Source organism: Oratosquilla oratoria, chromosome 36 (assembly GCF_046742065.1).
Source record: "Oratosquilla oratoria isolate Oo_2021 chromosome 36, ASM4674206v1, whole genome shotgun sequence".
Lineage (NCBI taxonomy): Eukaryota > Metazoa > Arthropoda > Malacostraca > Stomatopoda > Squillidae > Oratosquilla > Oratosquilla oratoria.
This window is the reverse complement of record NC_134812.1, coordinates 38,624,990-38,647,659: the sequence shown is the minus strand read 5'-3', so window position 1 is coordinate 38,647,659 and position 22,670 is coordinate 38,624,990.

The window sequence follows — 22,670 nt, the reverse complement described above, 5'->3', positions numbered from 1 at the left end:
AAGCTTTGCTGGAGTCTCGTCCATCTAGTTGCAGGTTCGTGCCCCGCACCTCTCTCAGAGTCTCCCAAGACTCCAAGCGCAAAGGACACAGACCCTTTGAAGGTTACTGTGGTGTACAGGTTCGCCGTTGAATCAAAACGGTCTATGTACGGATGAGTTGCCAGTGAGTGGGAGTGTTGCCGTCTCGACATCTCCTATTTTACCGCCTGAGATCGACGGGTTTCCAGTATTTGGCATAGAATATTGTCATGTACAATTGCAGATATTTATTATTCTATCAACTCAGGTAACAGTTTCAACTTTTTGATAAATCATTGTTTCTGCAAGAAGAATATGGTTATCGTTTACTTCCTTGCACAGCAACAAAAACACAGGGCAGCTGACCAGCTCTGGCACTGACAAGCATGCGAACTAATGTACATGAACATGTTATTAGGGAAATCAATTTAACAAATTCGTTTTTCACGTTGTCCCCTGGAGGTTTGTGGTCGGAAAAAAATATTTTTTTGTTCGATCTGCGTACGTTTTAACTAGGGGTGTGCTTTTTAGTCGATGCCAATGCCGATTTCTATTTATGGTTAAGTGCCGATACCGATGCCGATTGCACTTTATGTAATTACCGTATATTAGTTTTAATATAAAGTAATTGAATTGTGATTTTCACTTGCTTTATAATCCACGTAGAGTTATACACGACATATTGGGCTACTTTTTAACTGTTTTATTATGTATCTTATTGTTTATTATGAAATTGTTTCCATAAAAAATTCTTGTTTACAAATATTTTTAAACCAGTATCACTAAACATAATTAATTAGTGGTTTTATTCTATAAGCCAGTAGTACATAATCACTAAAATAATAAATACATAAAACAAAAATTTAATAATACTATTTATAATGTTGTTGATGAACAAAAATGATTTCTTATTAGTCAAAACAAACCTTAATATAAATTTTAAAAACGCTAATAAAATACATGTGCTACTATTTATAAAGATGCCAGATGTTTTTAATTTATTTTTGAATAACAGAGAACTATTAAACCAAAATGCATAAAGATGTATTGTTATATATTTACTTGTCAAAATACATAGAAAATTCTTTATAAACGATTCGTTTGGCTATAAATTGCTGCGGAGTAAGTGGGAGTAAATGCGTCCGCTGATTTTTCGCAGTTATAAGCGGGTAAAATCGACCGAGTCCACGGACGCCCGGACGATTTCCCATAGTACTCTTTGCTGTTTCAATATATATATATATATATATATATATATATATATATATATATATATATATATATATATATATATATATAATTTTATTTTCATTTTATATAAGAAATACAAAAGTAAAATAAAAAATTAATATAATCTTCCCTAACATTTACTCTTGTGCTGTATTTTTACAAGCATCGGCATTGGCAAAATATTCCCGATGCCGAATCCCATTCTTAAAAGAGAGAGAAAGAGAATTCTCGCCGATGCCGATTCGTAAAAAAAAAAATGCCGATTCTTGCCGATGCCAATTAATGAGCACAACTTTAGTTTTAACTGTAGTTGAAACCTTCGTTGCCTGCTTGACTGAAAACTGTGCCATTATTAATTATTGGAGGTTTGTATGTCTGTGTAGGGTAATTCAAATTGGCACCTTAGAACTTATTTTTTTCACCGTTGTCATTCCCATGTCTTTTTTTTTTCCTCGCTCCCCATCACTCTCCACCTTTCTCCAGCTCTTATTCCATCTCTCTCTCCCTCTTTCTCTCTCTCTCCCGTCTCTCACACTTTTCTCTGTGTCCCTTCTCTTTCCCTCTCCTTTCTCCCTGTGTGCCTCTCCCAGCGATGCACATTTGGTGACCTAATTGAAATTCGACTGGGTCAGGCTTTTAGAATGGAAGGCAGTGATCAGATTTTTTTTTTTTTTTCTATTTTTCATTTTAATTTTTTTTTTATAGAGAATTGACCCAGTTTTGGTAAATTAGAATTTCAGTTCCCACTTTTCCCATACTTATTATAAAATCCTCGCTGTATACTGAAGGCAACTTTAGGATATTGGTGTGGTATTATAAAATATTTTTTATTGTTCTTTATTTTTATTTGTTTATTTTGTTCTATTTTAAAACTTGTATTTTCTGCAATAACGATGCCCTCCACAATACATACAGTACAGTATAATATACTTTCACTGTCCTGTAATTTGCATAGAGAGCGCGAATTCAAAGCTCTTGTGAAAAGTGGAGATTGGAACTAATCTCTAACCCAGCGTTTCTCGACCTTTTTACCCTTGCGTAACCTTTAGAATAAATTGCATGTCTCAAGGAACCCCTGCGCAAAAAAAAAGAAAAAGAAAAAAAAAACATATATACCATATCTTTCTCATTTTATTTTCATCTTAATAATAGGTTAGATAGGATGATGTCTATACTACATCATTACAATAACCGAGAATATGTCGTGCGTGTTTAATTATATTACGTATATGAAATTAAATAAATCAAAAGCTTATCTCACTTGTTCTCGCGGAACCCTTAGGGACCTTTTGCGGAACCTTAGGGTTCTGGGGAACCCTGGTTGAGAAACGTTGATCTAACGTTTTGACTCTGAGCGAGTCCACAACTGATTTAATTGATCAGGTTCGGGGTTCGATTCTGCTCCCCACAGGGATCGTTACTGAAATCACTTGAGGCATGTGGGTGGTCTCTAATCAACAACTCAAAATTGACGACAGGAGCAAAAGATAACAATTTACTCAAAACATTGATGAGCACAACAGCCTATGTACTGGGGGACAATTTTTGTTTGATTTTTATCGTTATTATTATTTTTACTTGTTTATTGATACTTTTTGTCTTTTTTTTTACTTATATATTTTTATTTGTTTATTTATTTATTTATTTTCAGTTTATATTATTTTATTTATGTGTTATTACTATTATTATTTTTTACTTTATTGATTTATTTTTAGTTGTTTATTTTATTTTATTTTTTATCATTATTTTTTCCTTTTATTTATTTTTTCTTATTTATTTATTTTATTTTTTATTATTATTAATTTTGTTTATTTTTTATATATATATATATATATATATATATATATATATATATATATATATATATATAATATACATATACGCAAGTGCACCTGATTCATCTTCACGGCCGCTGCTCCGTGGGCGGCGAATGATTGGATCTCGATTAAAGCGAGGTTTGAAATAGAACGTAGAAATTAAGATTGAAACGAAGTACAGTGGTCGGGGACGCTCCCACACCCGGCACTGTGACGTGTCTTGTCCCGCATTCTTTTTGCTGCGGGGGGGGGGGGCGTTCCCCCCAGGTGAATAACATCGCTTGGCGGTAGATGGAATGAGAATTCGAGTTGTATAACGCAGGGAAAGTGCTGTTGGAGGCAGAGCTTCAGATGGGTTAACCCTACATTGTAGACCAGCGTTTCTCAACCTTTTTACCCTTGAGTAACCTTTAAAATAAATTGCATGTCTCAAGGAACTCCTGCGCAAAAAAAAAAAAAAAAAAAAAAATATATATATATATATATATATATATATATATATACATCTTTCTCATTTTATTTTCATCGTAATAATAGGTTAGATAGGATGATGTCTATACTACATCATTACAATAACCAAGAATATGTCGTGCGTGTTTGATTATATTACGTATATGAAATTGAATAAAAAATCAGAAGCTTATCTCACTTGTTCTCGCGGAACCCTTAGGGAAATTTTGCGGAACCTTAGGGTTCCGGGGAACCCGGGTTGAGAAACGCTGTTGTAGACTGTTATTCCCACAGCGGAGTAAAGTCAAGCTGTGGCACTTAAATTATTATTTCAAGTTGTAGAAAGTATTGAAGGCTTAAGGACTCTTGAAACCTTTTGCCGCCCCTGGCTAAAGTTTTTAGCCATCAAATATGATCATTTTAGAAAGTATTGATGCTGTAATGACCACCATTTATTTTATATTATTATTATTATTTTTTTTTATCTTTTGTCCGTTTGTTTATTATTATTTGTTTGATTCTCATTTATTATTAGTTATGTCAATTTATCATTATTTACTATTTACCTGTTTATTATCCAACTATACCTATGCATTTATTTTATTTGTTATTTACATTATTATTCTTTTTATTTATTCATTTATTTTTTATCATTATGATTTTTTTTCGCATCCGACCTAGATATGGACCAAAAGGTCTCCTGTCGGCATGCTCCGCCATCCTTTGTAATCCTTATTGGACGTACTCTTGAAACCTTTTGCCAGCCCTGGCTAAAGTTTTTAGCCATTAAATGTGATAATTTTTACTAATTCACTACGCAGTACTTAGGAAAGTTCCCAGCAGATTTTATAGGTAAGCCATCCTGATCAACTTGTTTGAAGACTGGTTAAGATTTTACGTTTCGATCGTAGAAGGCATTCGCCAAGACTGGTGAAGGTTTAAGAATACAGTAATGCGATTTATAAGAGCCCCAGGAAGCTGAGACAGTCGTTCAAATAGTCAGAACAAGATTGTTTGGCTTCAAAGGGATGATACCAATCGTGGGGTTCGGCGATTGATATTGGCCACAAATGAAGTCATAGAATGATTCGAAATTTGTAATTAAGTTTGAGAATTACACAGACAATTTCAAGTTAAAGAAGGATTGATGTAAGCGTAAGCTAAGGCAGCACAAGGCAATACATGGTATCTGGGTGAAGTCCTTGGCAAAGGCGCTATCGAGTGGATTCATGCCCGTGCTGTTGTACCGAAACGTTCTAGACCCTTGGCGTTGCTAGGCAACCAGAACGACGATGGGAATTTTTTCTTCGCGTTTTCCCATAGCAACAGCATATTGACATAGAGTATTTTATGTGTGGAGGCGTTATTACACTGGGTTATTTTTCCTCTGACAGTTGAAGCTGATTCGCAGCCCGCAGCCTCTGAGAAGTAATTTGATATGCTAGATGAAAATAATTTCCTTCCGGCATATCAGATAACATTCTATGTGTTTTTGTTGAGAAAACAAAATAGTTTTCCTTGGTGTTTTTACGGCGGAAGAAGCTCTGGAGGTGGTTGGTACTACCGATTAATAGGAAGTTGGAGGGAAAATTGCCCAGTGTGATACCCTTAACAGGCAATCTGTTGACAACTACCTATTTAATCTTGTGAGCAAGAATTATTCGATAAATAACCGCGTTCAGTGACCAGTTATGGCATAGCCAAAGGCTGTTAGTTGGAAAGCCACGTCAAGGATTTTGTTGTGATAAAGTCTGGTCACATCCAGAGAGGCCGAGCTGATGTTGTGTTGACCCTGAGGACAGTTTCGACAAGTATTGACAGACGTTGTATGCTTTAGGCTGAATTATTGTTCGTAATATTCGGAAATTCCTTTGCATACGTCACGTCTCACTCTCTGGAGTGGTCGCCTGCTGGTGTGGTCCGGCGGTATTGCCGTGGGGGAGAATCATCCTCCACCCCCGTCCTCCACCCCCCCACCGTCCTCCACCCCCCAACCTCCACCCCCCAACCTCCACCCCCCCCCCGTCCTCCACTTCCCCGTCCTCCACCCCCAACCTCCACCCCCAGGTCCTCCACCCCCAACCTTCACCCCCCGTCCCCACCCACCAACCTCCACCCCCCGTCCTCCACCCCCCGTCCTCCACCCCCCGTCCTCCACCCCTCAACCTCCACCCCCCGTCCTCCACCCACCGTCCTCCACCCATCCAGTCATAACTTCAAAAACTAGCAACATACCTACCTGCGTCTTGAGGTGCAGATCTAAAGATGCGTTCGGGTTCTTGTCCGGGAGTTGAAATCTCTGTCACTTTGGGTCGCTCACTTGCGCGCGCGCACCCACACCCAAACACACACACACACACACACACACACACACACACACACACACACACACATTCACTTACATCAACATCTACACCTACCTACCTCTTTTTTCACATATGAAGAGCGGACCTCCTCCTTCTCCCCCTCCTCCTCCTCCTCCTCCTCCTCCTTCTCCTCCTTCTCCTCCTCCTCCTCCAGGCGTACATCAAATGTAGCGACGGTAGAATATGGTTGATATAACCCAAGCTGGATCATCAACGCTTCGAAAATTCTATCCATGATACAATTTTCGTTTGAACAATGACATTATGTTCATGGCAGTCTTATTTTTCGCCACACAGTTTACACTGCGAGAGTTCTGTAAGCGTGTCTTTTAATTTGAGGAAATTTGTGTGTGAGACAAAAGTGGAAAGGCAATAGATGATAATGTAAAGTCAGTTCTAAGTTTACCATTTGTCCCTGTGGACACCCACGACCTGGATGCAGCCAGAATAAGAAGGAGAAATGCCTCTTAGATTGTTCCATCCATTAACGTAATACACGCCGACCGCCACGAACCTCTTGCGGTAAGTCGAATTACTCGCTTGGTTTTCAGTGAGATGTGTGGGATGGAAATCGAGCGAGGAATGGAGGGAACGACGATAGGGAGTTGCTGTCGGTGGCCCAATGTGATAGTTATCCAAGATACCTCTTCCTGCCACCCATCAGGAGTTCACACTGGGCTATTTTTCCTTCAACAGTTAGAGCAGATTGGCAGCCCGCAGCTTTCGGGAAGGAATCTGATTTGCTGGAGGAAAATAATTTTCCTTCAGCACAGTAATTTGACGGCGGAAAAGTCCTGGAGGTGGGCGGTACTGCCGATGAATTGGAGGTTGAAGGAAAAATAGCCCAGTGTGATAACGCCTTTAGAGACTTGTTAACATCCTCGTCTCCCTTTGGCGGTGCAGTCCCTCAGGGATTGGGACTCTTAGTCTCCGGACGGACGTGCCTCCTGGTCTAAGAGGGTTTATTCATCGTCTGTTACTTCCCTCCAACTTAGTCGTTGGAAACATAACGACGGGCGATCCCTCCACTCCTCCTCCTCCTCCTCCTCCTCCTTCTTCTACTATTCCTCCTATTCTTCCTCATCTTCCTCCCCCTCATCTTCCCCCTCCCCATCTTCCCCCTCCCCATCTTCCTTCTCATCTTCTTCCATCTTCCTCCTCATCTTCCTCATCTTCCCCCCTCCCCATCTTCCTCCTTTCCATCTTCCTCTTCCTCATCTTCCTCCTCTCCATCTTCCTCCTCCTTCTCCTCCTCCTCCCCCTTCATTTCCTACTTCATCTGGAATATTGATGGTGGTGAGGGCTGTTGTGATAATGAGACTGTGGTGACGGCGATGGTGGTGGAGTGATAATTAACGTCATTACGGTTGTTGCAAATTCTCAATTTTCATCTATTTAAGCCGTAGGGTGGCAGGCATTACTGTTGTCATTAAGACGTTGGCATTTGGTTATCACTTGAAAACTGAAGGCGTTCAGGCGCCGTTGAGAGTTGTAATTAGTACGATAGTAATTTCACCTGAGATTGGGTTATCCAAAGGAATCTCGGTGTCTTTCTATCTCTGTTTCTTTATCTCTTTGTCTCTGATTTTCTCTCCTTTTCTCTCCTTTCTCTTTTATCTCTTACCTCTTCCTCTCTCTCTCCTTCTCTCTCTCTCTCTCTCCTCTTTCCTCCTTTCTCTCTCCCCTCCCTCTCTCCTTTCTCTCTCTCCCTTTCTTCCTCTCTTCTCTCTCGTTACAGAAGTCGAGCAGTAATCATTAGTTGTTTTAAAACAAACAGTGAGCAAAGGCCTCTCCCAACCAATTCTATAAATCGTATGACCGTGGCAACCTCACCAACATTGCTTTTTGCAAAATTCTGCATTTATTCTCAAAGGCCAAGAATTAAACCGCCCGAAGTAATGGTGAATAATCTAGACCGGCTTAGGGAGGATCTGATAGTGACGGTGGGTAATATGGACTGTCAGAAGATAGAGGGGCTTGGCGAATCCAGCATAAGCCTATAGAACTTGGAGACTATCTCTTTCTCCCTCTCTCTCATTTCCTCTCTATGTGGTGTACATGAAGGGCAGAGGTGAATGGAGTGATCTTGAAGAGGAGACTGAGAATAAGATGGAGGGGTGGATGTGGGTGAAGGTGGCCTTTGGTACAAGGGGAATATCTGTCGAGTACTTAAAAGAGAGGTCAAGGGATAAGTGGTGGAGAGCGGTTGTGAATGGATGAGAAAATGACGCGGCCTGAGGCGACTTCTAAGCTGATATGTAAATCCTTATTTGGGTGAGGGTGGGGAAAGGACCGCCATGTAATGAAGGTGTGGGGGTAAACCAGCTTTGGCTGTCGGCTCCTGCTGTAGACGTGCTTTGTCTTGCTGCATTACTTCTGACTGGGGCAGTAGGCGGGGGACGGGGTAACTCTTCATCCACAATGAACTTGGATAGAAGGAAGAACAAATAAGGTGTTGGATTGGTGTGGGATAGGTGTAGAACGAGTGTATACCTTGACTAGGCTAACTTCTTATAAGGAAGAAAAGGCCTTTTGGTATATGTATACATATATGCATGTGTGTATATATATATATATATATATATATATATATATATATGCAGTATCCCAAACATATTACCAATCTGATAACCTACACCTGACATGCTTAGATAGTCATAGTCATACATAACCTGGCGACTGCGTCGCCATAGATAGAGGAGACTAGGGAGACACTCTAACTTAGACTCGGTAGGGAAGACATTTTCCCTTTGGGAGATTATATCCCAAGTTATAAATACGAATTCTCCTTAAAAAAAAAAAAAAAAAAAATGTATGTTTTCGCGCTCTCCCATTGTGTACCCAAAAACTAACGGCTACAGGGGTTTGCCGATTGAATGAAGCGGCCTTGCTGTGGATGTGCTGTGTCTTGCTGCATTGCTTCTGACCCAGGGCAGAGATCGAGATGCAGGGATGACCCGTCATCCAGGAGGAGCCAAGAAAAGTAGGAGGGAGGGATGGTGAATGGGAGTGGAGTATGTGGGGATGAAATGGAAGGGAATGGTTTTATATCTTTGACTTTGGCTACCTTCCCTGTAATGGGGAAGAAGCCGTTGGATGTATGTACTATCGACCTTACCAAAATTGTCGCCGATAGAAGGAAATATGGTTCGAACCGAGTGTAAGACTGAGTATAAAAGTGCGGGGCGATTTATTATCATTAATTGTATTGTTTGTTTTGTTTTTGTTTACTTTTCGGAAGCGTTGTAGCAATTGACAATTGCACAGCGAAAAACGCAATCGTGGACAACCGAAAAGGGTGTCTCTCCGATGTATTTGCTCAAGACCGACAAAGAATCGCGATGTTGAATGCATCATAGTTTTTTCCCGTATTCTTTTAAACCAAAGTTTTGTTCACTAAACCTATGTGAACCAAAACACAATCACAGGTAATAATAGTTATGATAATAGCAGCAGCGTCGAGGAGAGGAAGGGAACGGGTTACCAGGCTGACCCAGTTGAATTGTGGCACATAATAAGTGTTCTTCCGAGTTGAGCACGGCGCAGAGGGACAGATAGCATTGACCTTGAAGGAAAACAGTATGAGAGATAATAGCTCCATAAGGAGAAATGCAATGAGATGGAAAAAGATTGTGCGAATGAATACTCACAATTTCACTCTCACTCATTGGAAGGTGAGAAACCGGTGGTAGGACAAAGCCCTGTCAGTGGCAGTAAGCCGCTTGGAGTGATTAACTGAAAACAATAGGTGTGTGTGTGTGTGTGTTCGCGCGCGCGTGCCTGTGGAAGTGGCTCATTAGCAAAGAAAACAAAGTAAAGACAGCAGCAGAAAGAACGAGAGGATGAGAAGCCCAGAAAGCTTAGAGCAAAATGGCTGCCAAGAGGCTCAATTAGGCAGGTAGAACAAAAGAGGGTGGGACAGAGTTCTCCCTGGAGTCATAGAGGTCCAAACCATAAATATTTTTATGAAGAGATTTGAAGACCACAAGAAGAAAGGAATGGCTGGTAAAAGAAAGTTAAACAGAAGGCAAAGGGAAAGGAGAATGAGTGAGAGAGGGAGAAGCACAAACCAAGGGAAGCCAAAAGAGTCACGGATGTTCAAAAATACAGATACGCACCCACGGAGTAGTGAACGTACCGTGAGAATGTATCTAAAAGTACCCAATGGTCAGGTTTAGACTAATGGTAGCAAGGCGTGATTGAAAATATGCATACACACTGACACTTCAAACACACGCACACACACACACACACACACACACACACACACACACACACACACACACACACACGAACGCGCGTGCGAAAGAGTGAAGAGGATAAATAATTGCTAAAACACGATTGACTATGATGTGATTAAATGCAAATTTAATGAAGGGGTGGGGGACAAAGATGGAGAATCAGGAGAAGAGATGCTGAAAGGAAGAAAATGGGTGATTCAGATTTGGTTTATTTCGTCGCGAAGTCGGCGTCGAGCGCCCGGCTGAAATGGACGAGGCGTGATTAGTGTTCCGCCGCCGCCAGCCATCGCAAGGCGGGATGGAAAAGTTTGCAGTCGCTTGCTTGCATGACTCGCGCCGACCGTGGAAGGAGGACAGGCAGTAAATTTGTGCCGGGAGGATGGGCGAGCGAGGCAACAGCGAAGGAACAGTTCCCGGGACTGAATGATAGAACACAATGTCATGGTTCCCGCCCGCTCGTGCGACGCGCTCACACGCACACACCACACACACACACCCGCGCGCGCACACATATTATATATGTGTGTATATATATATATATATATATATATATATTTATATATATATATATATATATATATATATATATAATGATGAGAGGTGTTTGCTCCTTAGTTGAAAAGAATAGATTGAGGATAGCCGTAATGAAGTCTAGAGTACGTAACCGTAACTAAGGGGTTAATGGAGTTTGTTCTGATCCCGTTTGCTCCGGTGAGTTTACCGACGGCGATTAAAATTGCCTGGCATTAACTGGGATGAAAGGAGTCGCGCGTGTCGCCGCAGCGAATGGGTTAGATAAAGCTGGGATTCCTCCGGGGATTAAGGGCCGCGATGAGAGGAGTCACCCATAGGGCCGAGGCGGCGGCTCTGATAGCAGAGAGCCAGATCGATGATGTCTCCTCCTCCTCCTCCTCCTCCTCCTCGTCTCTCCTCCTGTTCTCGTCCTCTTCCTCGTCCTCCTCATTCTCGTCGTCTTCCTTCCCCCTCCTCGTCCTCCTCATCATCCCCCTCCTCCTCCTCATCATCATCCCCCTCCTCCTCCTCCTCGTCATTGTTCTCCTCCTCGTCCTTCTTCTCGTCGTCCTCGTCCCTCCTCCTCCTTCTCGTTCTCCTCGTCGTCCTCCTCCTCCTCATCATCATCGTTCTCCTCTTCCTCCTCGTCGTTCTCTTCTTCCTCCCCCTCCTCATCCTCCTCCTCCTCCCATCCTACTACTCTTCCTCCTCATCGTTCTTCTTCTCTCGTTCTCCTCCCTGTCCTACTCCTCCTCCTCCTTCCCGTCCTACTCGTCTTCTTCCTCCTCGTCCTCCTCTTCGTCCCCGTCCTCCTCCTCCTCCTCTTCGTCCTCTTCCTGCCAAAGCCTCTGATAGCGTCGTCTTGATAATTCATCGTCCACCAGCGAAGCCACCGTTCTCTACCATCGCGCCCACCTCTGCCACCACCATATACCACTACCACCACATATCACCATCACCACATACCATCACATAACACTACCATCACATATCACTACCACCACACGAAAACACCAGTTTATGAAAATAGCCACCATGACTAAAGGTCTACACACTCACACACTAAAACCACAAATATCACCACACCAAAAAATACAACTCTTTGCACACACACACACACACACACACACACACACACACACACACACACACACACACACACACATATACACACACACACACACACACACACACACACACACACACACACACACACACACTCAGACAGACACAGACACACTGAGAGGAGGGGGAGAGGAAGTAGTTGGAGTTAATTTACTGTCTTGTAATGTACATGCAACCCCGCTCCTCTCCTCCACCTCATCTTCCTCTTCCTTATCTCCCTCTTCTATACCTATTCATCGTACTCCCACGTCGTCGTCACCACTACCCAACCACCATCCTTAATTAATTATTAGTCGCACCTAATTTCGTGTATGATTTTTTATCCTCTCTGACGTGTCTACATTTCGTCTCGTCATCTCCAGGCTTTTACGAATAGTTTTCATAGTGTGCCCTCGCAGCCCTCCCCCCAAAAAGAGAGAGAGAGAGAGAGAGAGAAATAGAAGGCACTGTAGCCTCCGCCGCTGCTTGACAATGACGGAACCGCGTAGGCTTTCGCCAGGAATGAACAAGATTCGCATTTTTCCACCATTCCCGGAAGCGCCATACATCCCTCTGGCGTTTCTTTCACTCCTGTCATCTGAGCCTGCACACAAGGTGGACGTTTTGATCACGTGAAGGGATTTTCCGTCAGGCTGTCGCCAGGCGATTTTATTCAGTCCAAAGGACCCTCACTACTTTGAAGGGACTCCCCCTACCCCCCATGTACATTTTTATCTCGTTTTTATCTTATCTGCCATACGCCAGCCAGTCGCCATCGCCCCATTTTCCAGCAGCATCTGTTCCGATCCGTTCCTTGTCATGGGCTTCTGTCAACTGTCCGCCCGTTCTTTTCTTCTTCGGTCTCTTCACCTCCAAGCTTCTCCTGTTCCCCCTTCCTCTGCTCCCATTCCCTTTCTCCCACCATTCCCCTATTCCCCTTCTTTCCTTTCCCTTCCCCCCTTTACCCATTCCCCTTGTCCCCTTATGCCCTTCTCCCCTTTCCCTTTCCCCCTTTATCCCGTTTCCCTTCTCCCATTCCCCTTCTCCCATTCCCCTTCTCCCATTCCCCTTCTCCCATTCCCCTTCTCCCCTTTCCCCATTCCCCTTCTCTTTACCTATTCCCCTTCTCCCCTTTACCCATTCCCCTTCTCCCCTTTACCCATTCCCCTTCTCCACTTTACCCATTCCCCTTCTCCACTTTACCCATTCCCCTGTTCCCCTTTACCCATTCCCCTGTTCCCCTTTACCCATTCCCCTTCTCCCCTTTACCCATTCCCCTTCTCCCCTTTACCCATTCCCCTTCTCCCCTTTACCCATTCCCCTTCTCCCCTTTACCCATTCCCCTTCTCCCCTTTACCCATTCCCCTTCTCCCCTTTACCCATTCCCCTGTTTCCCTTTACCCATTCCCCTTCTCCCCTTTCCCCGTCTTATATTCCCCCTTTACCCATCCCCCTGTTCCCCTTTCCCCATTCCCCTTCTCCCCTTTCATTTCTCCATCCCATTCCCCCCCCCTTTTTTTATTCCAGCCCCACTTCTTCCTTTCCTCTTTCTTTCCAAGCATTTTCCTTTTGAGGCATCCGTCCATATTCTTCATCCTTTCCTTTGTCACCGCGACATCAAAAGTTCCTTTGGATCCGCGCTGTTTCACCAGTGTTCAAGCGCATTCGCCGAGGGCATTGTAAAAGACCTTATCACACTGGGCAGTTTCCACGGCCTTCACCATTGTCGACTGTTGAGAGTCCGTTTGAGTAAAATCGACTTCGGTTACAATATTTCATTTTTTTCAAATCCCGAAATATCAAATCATCTTTCCGTCATGTATAGCAAACCCGAATGATGAATGAAGATATTGCAAATCTATACAAATGTTAGACATACTGTTGAAATGTTCTTAGAGAAGTTTAGATTTCTGTAAGCGAAATCATATTTTAGCTATTCAGATGAAGGTTGGAGGTAAGATGTCGGAGGAAAACTAGCCCAGTGTGATAACTCTTCAGGACGAACGAGTCCGACTCTTTAGCACATTTTCCATGTTTTCTTCTGTAGTCAGAAAGAACGCTGTCATCTACAGGCTTATCAACGAAGAGGAAAACCTTTTAACTACTATTCCAAGCCTGTGATAGTAGATTGAATTAACTTATGTGTAATCAATGGACTACCTGCTTGTGCGGGGTTGGTTTTCTTTGGAAGGTGAAGAAAAGTCAAAGGAAAATTAAATGATTAGTTGTGTGTAAAAGGGGCTATTGTCACGTGAGTACTGCTAAACACGTTGCATCTTGTAACCGCAACTGCTAAAGATAAAACGTCTGTGTAATACCCGACATGGAAACGTTTATTTTACGTCAAAAACAGACGGAGGGAAGGTTAGGCGGAAAATCTGTGGATCAGATCTGTGAAATATTTGAAAATATGTTCACGGAGATGATTTATACTTACGCTCTCATTCAAGGAATAATCGGTCTTATTTACAGTGGCTTTGTAAAGAAACACACACACACACACACACACACACACACACACATATATATATATATATATATATATATATATATATATATATATATATATATATATGTGTGTGTGTGTATGTATGTATGTATGTATATATACTTAGTTATCATGAAAAAAGACGGCTTCTAAGAAATTCAAATGCATTGAATCCCTAAATTATTTTCATGCTTTAGCGGATTTTGTATCTCGCATCCACAGGGCTGAATGACCAGCCAAGACGTTAACCACGAGATCAATGTGTGTGTGTATTCACCATGGTCTTGGATCACGTGTTGGACTCGTGATCGACAGTTATTAACCTCCCGAATGAGAGCTCAGAGCTCGTATGATCGATCTATGGGTAAAACTGTGACCTTACACGCTCGGACACCTCAATTCCCCGTCCACGAGAGTTGGAGTAACACCCCGTAGCGAAGCGATACTGAAATTATTTCAGCCCTGGGCGGGATTCGAACCCGGACCGCCGTAGTAGCAGGCGAGAACTCTAACCACAGCGCCATGTGGTGTGTGTGTGTGTGTTCGACTGATGTATGAAAATGTTTGCCAGCTTGTGTTCAATCTTACGAAGTATTTGCACATATTTGTATGGAACATGGTTTTTTTTTTTTTTTTTTTTTTTTTTTTTGCTTGTTTCCCTCCACAGGGAAAGAGAAAAACACGGTGTTGACAGCCAGCCCATGGCTTTTAGGGCTTACCGACTATGTAAACGGAGGGAATAAAAGAAAAACACGCAAGTAAAGGGACTGTACAGCGCCTCACTGTAGTGGCCTCCCATTCCCCCTTCTCCTTTCCCCCCATTTCCCCCCTTTACCCCCTATCCCCTTCACTCCTTCCCTCTTCTCCCCTTCCTCCCTTACCCCCTTCTCCTCTTCCTACACCTCAGCTGAATAAAATCCACTGCCGTTAACCACACAAAATATGTAAGGTATGCCTCATTCTCAAAAGAGTTTAATCGCACTAGTTTTAACAACCCATTGCAATGTACAAATTCGTTTAATTTCATCTAGAGAAGCCTCTAAAAAGGACTACTGCGAGGTCTAAAATGAATAAGATCAATTTACTTTGACCCGAATCCATAAAGTGAACGTAAGGCTTTCAGGAGTCCAAAAGGGAGAACAAGCTTGAAATGTCCTTCTGTTTTTAGTTTGATGATATTTTGTGGTGCGTTGTTTTCGTCCACGGACCTCGCCACGTGGAATTGGGTTCGAACCATTTGTCATCGCGGACAGATTCATTTGCAGGGAGTCCGAGTACATCGGGCAAAGGTGACGTTTCGGCCTCGGCGAGGTTTCTCTCGGCCGTTCTGTTTCATAAGGAGTGGTCCATTTTAGTGTGTGTGTGTATGTATGTATTGCACATGATGTATGTTATAAGCACGGCTATGATTAATTATTTAAAGTTTAACATGGGTAAACCGCACGATTAAAATCATACCGAGATGTAGTGACAGGTTCAGGAGCAAGGGTAGTCGGTGGTTCTCGGTTAATTAGGCGGCACGTTTTCGAACAGCTGCGGCTCGACTGACCCACAACCGTCTCGATTCTCGAACAGCTTGGGATGTGAGGAAGAGCGGATATGGAAGCAGTCGAGTCTTGACAGTGAGAGAGAGAGAGAGAGAGAGAGAGAGAGAGAGATAAGACAGACGAGTACATTGTTTTTGAACTAGGTAAAGCTTGACTAAAGACGTGGAACATATGAAACAGAAAAAGATAAAAGGGGAGAAGGGATGGTGATGGGGAGATAAGGGAAGGCGAGAGAGGGGTGAACGAGGGAGGGAAAGAGAGAGAGAGAAGACAGACGAGTACATTCTCTTTGAACTAGGTAAAGCTAGACTAAAGGCGTGGAACATGAAACAGAGAATGCTAAAAGGAGAAGAAGGGATGGTAAGGGGGAGATAGGGGAAGGCTAGAAAGGGGTGAACGAGGAGAGGGAGAGAGAGAGAGAATGAGAGATCGTGGTACATGCCGAAGCATATTTTAATCTTGAAAAGATTTGTGGAGCGAAACATAAACTTGAGAAATTAAGAAGAAATGTTAAACTCCAACGAGTGGGTGACGGCATTTACATAATTTATTATGTTCATCTCCGACGATTCTATTCCACTGATGTCGCTGTAGGAGCTCCTTCCTACAAAGAGGAAGGACATATTACTGAGACGAATGAAATAGACTGACGTCAGCTGGAAGAAAAGAAAAAGTGCCACCCGGCACGAAAGGTTACAACAGCTGATGATGATAATAATGATAAAGGTAAATGTTGTGAGGAGACTACGCTAGGAGGCGCGTAGCTGCGTCCGAAGCAGTCACCTTTTGCCCTGTCCTCTTGGATTGTTGGAGCAGGTCACGGTCACGACTGGAAATCGAAGAGAAGTGCGGGATTCGGACCCACAGCTAAGCGAATGCGAGACCAGCAGGTTTCCGATTACGCCACCAGCGCATATAGTGATAATTATAATAATAATAATAATAATAATGATGATAGCCTTCATTGGAGTATTTCGCGTGCAGCTCTGTGCTGGGAGCTGCACCTGGCAGCCAGGTGAAATTAGACAAGAATACGCGATCATGGAGAACGAGTTGGGTTCTGCCGTCGCATCTAAAATGCTCGACCGGGCTTCGGCTCCTTGTTGGTATCTTCCGGGCTTCCCTCATGTAAACATCCCTGTCTAGTCAAGTGATACTAGACAAAAGTTAAGTATTATAACTATTTTTTCTGTATATGTGTGTGTGAGAGAGAATTAGAGAAAGAAAGCGGTGGGTAAGGAGAGGAAGGGAGGGAAATGTAGAGATAAGGGAAGCATTAGAAAGAGAGAGTATGGTACGAAGATGGAAAGAAAAGAAAAAGAAAAATGGAAGGGAGTGGGGAAAAACAGGACGGAAGAGGAAGACAATGTGGATAGGAAAGGGAAATTAAATGGAAGGAGGGGGGAGAGAGAGAGAGAGAGAAAGCGTTGCATATCATTGTTATCGGCCTGAAGGAAGTCTGTCCATGCTTTTATGGTGATTTCTTGGCCGCGTTCTACTTGACTCTGAGGCCGGCGGGGGGAGAGGTGGGTTGGGAGGGCGAGGTTGAGCAGTTGGCAAATGCAAGAAAGACCTGCAGGGGAAATCGAAAGCAGGATGGTGGGCCGATGGAACGGGAGTCGGGAATCAATGCTTCCGAGCTCGTGCGGGACCCCATCCATGGTAAGATCTGGCCGGATTCGACCAGATTGGATCATGTATGTCGGTCTGACAAACCAAGATCTGTACCTACAGTCCGGTCTAACCAGATCCATCCAAGTGACTCAAGACCAGATCGTACCGTGAATGGTTCTCTTAGACAAATAGTAACGGAGTTGCCGAATTGGCGGGAGTGGGGTTGATGGAAGGGGGTGACTGTCTATCCATCTTGTTCGAGTAAGAATTGCCTGGCTTTTGAGTAAACTTTATTACTTTATCTCTTACTCACACGCACACACACACACACACACACACACACACACACACACACACACACACACACACATTTATTTGCTTAGGGTGGTCCGTCGATGATCGACGAGAAAGTGCTTCGGTGAAGTGAGATGGTATGAGTGAAGTTGATGCTGAGGTTTTTCTCGTTGGTGCCAACGAAAATGAATGTGGAGCCCAGCTCTTGATCCACATATCCTACCACACACAGACACACACACACACACACACACACACACACACACACACACACACACACACACACACACACACACACGCACACACACACACATACATACACACACACATACATACATACACACACACTACCTGGTATTATGTTATAAGTATAAATCGACAAACATGTATTTCCTCTCATGACCATGGAATTAGAAGCATCACTTGAAGGACCGTTCACCCCTTCACCCCCTTCCCGGTCCTCGTAAGCAATTAATTTCTACTCTGTGGGGACTGCGTGGTCTCGTGCATGTGAGTGGAATTGTTTTGCGAGAATCAGAGGACATAAACAAGACCTCGCTGTTCCAGTGGTTGCTGGAATGTATTAAACGCTGGCACTAAATCAGCTCCCCGTCTGGAAATTTATTCGAAAATATTTTGTTAGTTTTTGTCTTGTTTTCCTCGAGTTTGTGGGATTGCCAAGTTCCCATTCTTCACTTTATTGGTGATTGAATGTATTTGATTCCTTTGCCTTTGTGTAGATTTTCTTTTCTTTATTTGTTGTTTTATTACTCTGTCATTGCTTTCAATACAGACGCGCAAGCACGCATGAATGCACGCGTTCACACACACATACATGTAGACTCAAGCGTACACACACACACACACACACACACACACACACACACACACACACACACACACACACACACACACACACACACACACACATCCCTACACTCTCACACACACCTACAAACATGCAAACACGTATACATACAAACATTTATATATACATACATGCATGCATACATAAACATACATATACATACCAGCACACATACATATACATACATAAATGTTAAGATGACCTCATCCTGTGGTATTTGCCAAGGGAGAATTCCCTGTTGTCCAGATCTCGATGGGCCGCGTGACCCGAACCTGGTCGCAGGGCACAGCGGCGCCATTGGCTCGGCTCAGCCATCAATCATAAGCCACTTCAGTCCAGGGAGCCAGCAAGCCAGCCAGCCACCCATCTCCTGCTCGTCGGTTCGTCGCCACAAGTCCTCGAGTTTCTCTCTGTCTTTCTCTTATTTATATATCTTTAATGAGTGGACGCCGCGAGAAAGGAGGCGTGGAAGAGGGAGACCAGACAGAAGATGGAGATACGAGATAGAGAAGTTCGCAAATAGTGACGTGGTAGAGGATGGCACGGTCGTGTGAATCATGGAATGCTATGAAGGAGGCCTTTGTTCAGCAGTGGACTCGGGATTGCTGATTTGATTGATTGATATATGTGTATATATATATATATATATATGCTGATTTGATTGATTGATATATATATATATATGCTGATTTGATTGATTGATATATGTATATATATATATAATATATATATATATATATATATATTTCTCTTTGTTCCTTTCTTTTTCTCTTTTCCCCTCACTCTTCTCTCTCGCCCACCATGTTTTCGGGGATGCAAGTGGAGGAGGGGCTGTCAAGTTCATGAAAAGATGGTTTCACATTTTCATGTGGAGGCAGGTGACGGGAGGGGGGAGCCGCTTCAGTTCTGATGATTTCACCGGATGCAGGTCGACTCCTGTCAAACCGTAGTTTCACAAAGTAGCTCTGGGACTCGTAAACTTAGGGCATTCGTCCGTCCACCTCATCCTTATCACATGTTCAAACAAGGCCCGTGGGAGTGACATTTCAACCCCCCCCCCCCAAAAAAAAAAAAAAAAAAAAAAAAATATATATATATATATATATATATATATATATATATATATATATATATATATATATATCATCCCGCTGTCGCCCCAGCTTGGCGGCACATTTCGTAAATGTTCCGTCAGTTGTAATCGGTTGTGGATTATGTTTGACAAATGGACGTCTTGGTTCGTAGAGAATTAATTTCTTTGAGTAAGTTAATGAACTCGGGTGTTAGCGTGGATAAAGTATTTAAATTTGGTCTTTGTGGAAAGAGTTAAATTTTGTCCCTGGCATGGCTTTTTCGTTTTCTAAAGCTTCGTTGACACTGGGGTAGTTTAGTAACTGCTAGTGATAGTTGCTGCAAGTGATCTTACTCGGCAAGTAAGTGTTGGCACTAAGATAGTTTAGAGGCCAGTTTACTAACTTTTCGGCGACAGTGGGCAAGTAGAGAGTGTCAACGAGGTCGTGTCAATGAGGTCTAAGAGGGGGTTTACACCGTCTAACGGTTCGTCGAACGCGGTTCGACAGACACGTGTTTAAAGTGATGTGTGAACGGGGTATTTGGTTGTCGAACACGTTCGACAACCAAATACCCCCCCATAAGTCAACTTCGACCTCGCGTCTTGTCTCTTTTTTTCCCGCTTCTTCTTGTTTTCTTTTTATTATTCTTTTTCACTAGCTTTTTCTCCTTTGTTTTCTCCTTCGTCTCTATTTTTTGTTTTGTTTCATCCTCTCTTCTTTTTTACTGTTTTTAATTCACTTCGTTCTTTGTTATTCCTGAATTTATCTTCGTTTCATTTTCTTCCCTTTTGTTTTGTTTTTCCTCTTTCTCTTGTCTCCTTCATTTCCCCCTCTTTGCTTTCTCTCTCCTTCCCTCCTTCCAGTTCTTTGTTTCGTAGTTATTCTTCCCCATTTTTCGACATCGACTTCTCCCTCCTTTTCATTTTATTCTGTTTCATCCCCAGAGCTCGGGCATGTTACCCAAGACTTTCAGCTGTGGCGCATTCATATTATTTTTCGCTTTTTCCTCTTTAAAATTTCCTTTTTACGTCTTTTCGTGCCGCGTTCTGTTTCCTCACAGATGTCATTTCATATTCCGTAGATCGATTTCTCATGTGCACGGAACGCTGTCTCTCTCCCTCTCTCTCTCTCTCCACTCGTATGGGTGGAATCTCGAGTGGGCGTCGTCTTGGTGTATGATCCTGCTCGCAGGAGAGAGTGGGTGCTACTCCTGTGTCCTTTCCCCCCAAGGAATGCAAGATGGATGATGATGTCAACTCTTCGCTGCCGAAGAGATTTTGCAGATAAGTACACCCCCCTCCTGAAAAAAAATATATATACAGTATATATATAATAAAATTAAATCGACCATCCTGAGTCCACTGCTGAACAGAGACCTCATTCGTAGCAATCCATGATTCACACGACCGCACCAACCTCTGCCACGTCACTCCTGCAAACTTCTCGATCTTGTCTCTCCACCTTCTGTCTGGTCTCTCTTTATCACGCTTCCCATCTCGCGGTGTCCACTCAGTAACACACTTGCTCCATCGCTCATCAGTCGTTCGCACAAACTTACCTGCTCAATTTCACTTCCTCTCTTTTATCGCCTCCACAATATCTTTCACACCAGTCCTCTCTCTCACTTAACTTGCTCTCTTTCGGTCTCTCAGCGTTATTCACATCTTTGATCTCTCCATTCTCCTCTGTGCAGTCTCATTCTCCCCTGTGCTTTGTCCCATCGCCTCCGTCGGTTTCCAAGTCTCACACCCATAGATTATTGCAGGCAGAGAGCAATTGTAATACGTCCTTTTATTTCATTATCATGATATTTGTTGACTTTCACCATCTGGCCTAAATATACTCTTCAACTTCTTCAAGACTCACCATCGATTATAATTTCTTTACTTTGAACTTTCGTTTTGAACATTACTTTGGTTTTACTCTTATTCAAATCACTCAGCTTATCTTGAAAGTCTTGTGCTCTTTCTGAAATAAGAATAATGTCAGCCGCAAATCTTGGTTCAAATGTTCGCTATTGATCTTCAAACCTCTCTCTTCCCAACTCAGCCATCAGAAAATGTCTTCCAAGCAAGCTGTAAATAATTTGGGCGGTACTCCTTTCTCGATCTTGATCTTTTCTGTATGTTGATGTAGTCGAATTACAGCGGGACCTTTCACTTAGGTCTTCGTCCTTACCTCTATAGTAGAACAGATGGTGACCAATGTTTCCTATAATTTTTTGATGCGAGTGTGCTTAGAAATTTGCTTGTGTACAAACTTTGCCTTCTCTCTCTGAAAAGTATGTGCACATCCATGGCAGCAAAATAATTTCGTTTGCGATGGAAGCGCTAGTGTTAGAAAAGGAGAAAAAAAAGGCAATTATTGGTTTGACGGTTGGCAAGTTACCATATTTTTAGACAATTTATCAGTTGATGTTTGGGCGGAACTTCTTTATTGAAAGTTGTTTAATATAATTTGAAAACCTTGTTTGCGCACATTTTTCTTTTATGTGCGCATGAGCACTGCTTAGAGGGAACGCTGATGGTGACTATCTTGTAATTGCATCAGCTTTTCTTCCGCTCTTCGGACTTCGGTCAGTCCTACGATGTCCCACTTGATGTTGTCTAGTTCTTCCATTAATGTATCCAGCCTGTGGTCTTCTGAGATGGTTCTTACATTGTAAGTATAGATCTTCATTTTCTTCATGTTGTTTAATGTTCAAGACTTGGATCTGCTTGGACAGTGCTTACTCACATTCGCTGGCACACTGCCCGTAATCACACGAGGCAATGCGGTTGGACCTTTAGGAAACGATGATCCAACATGAACGCCCGGTTTTCTTTTGGTTGTGCAATTCATTTGGCTATAAAGGAATTTTGGCTGTAATCTCGACTCCCTGCCAACTGGTTTCTGGTGAGATATTTCTCTGGTGTCACCTTGTTATATTCTGTGAGGCCCTATACTGTATATCTATAGGGTGCCCAATGGTCCACGCCGTCATTATGACGGTACCCCATATATCTATGAGGAATTTCCCTGTTCGCCATCAGGGACGTGCCATTTTG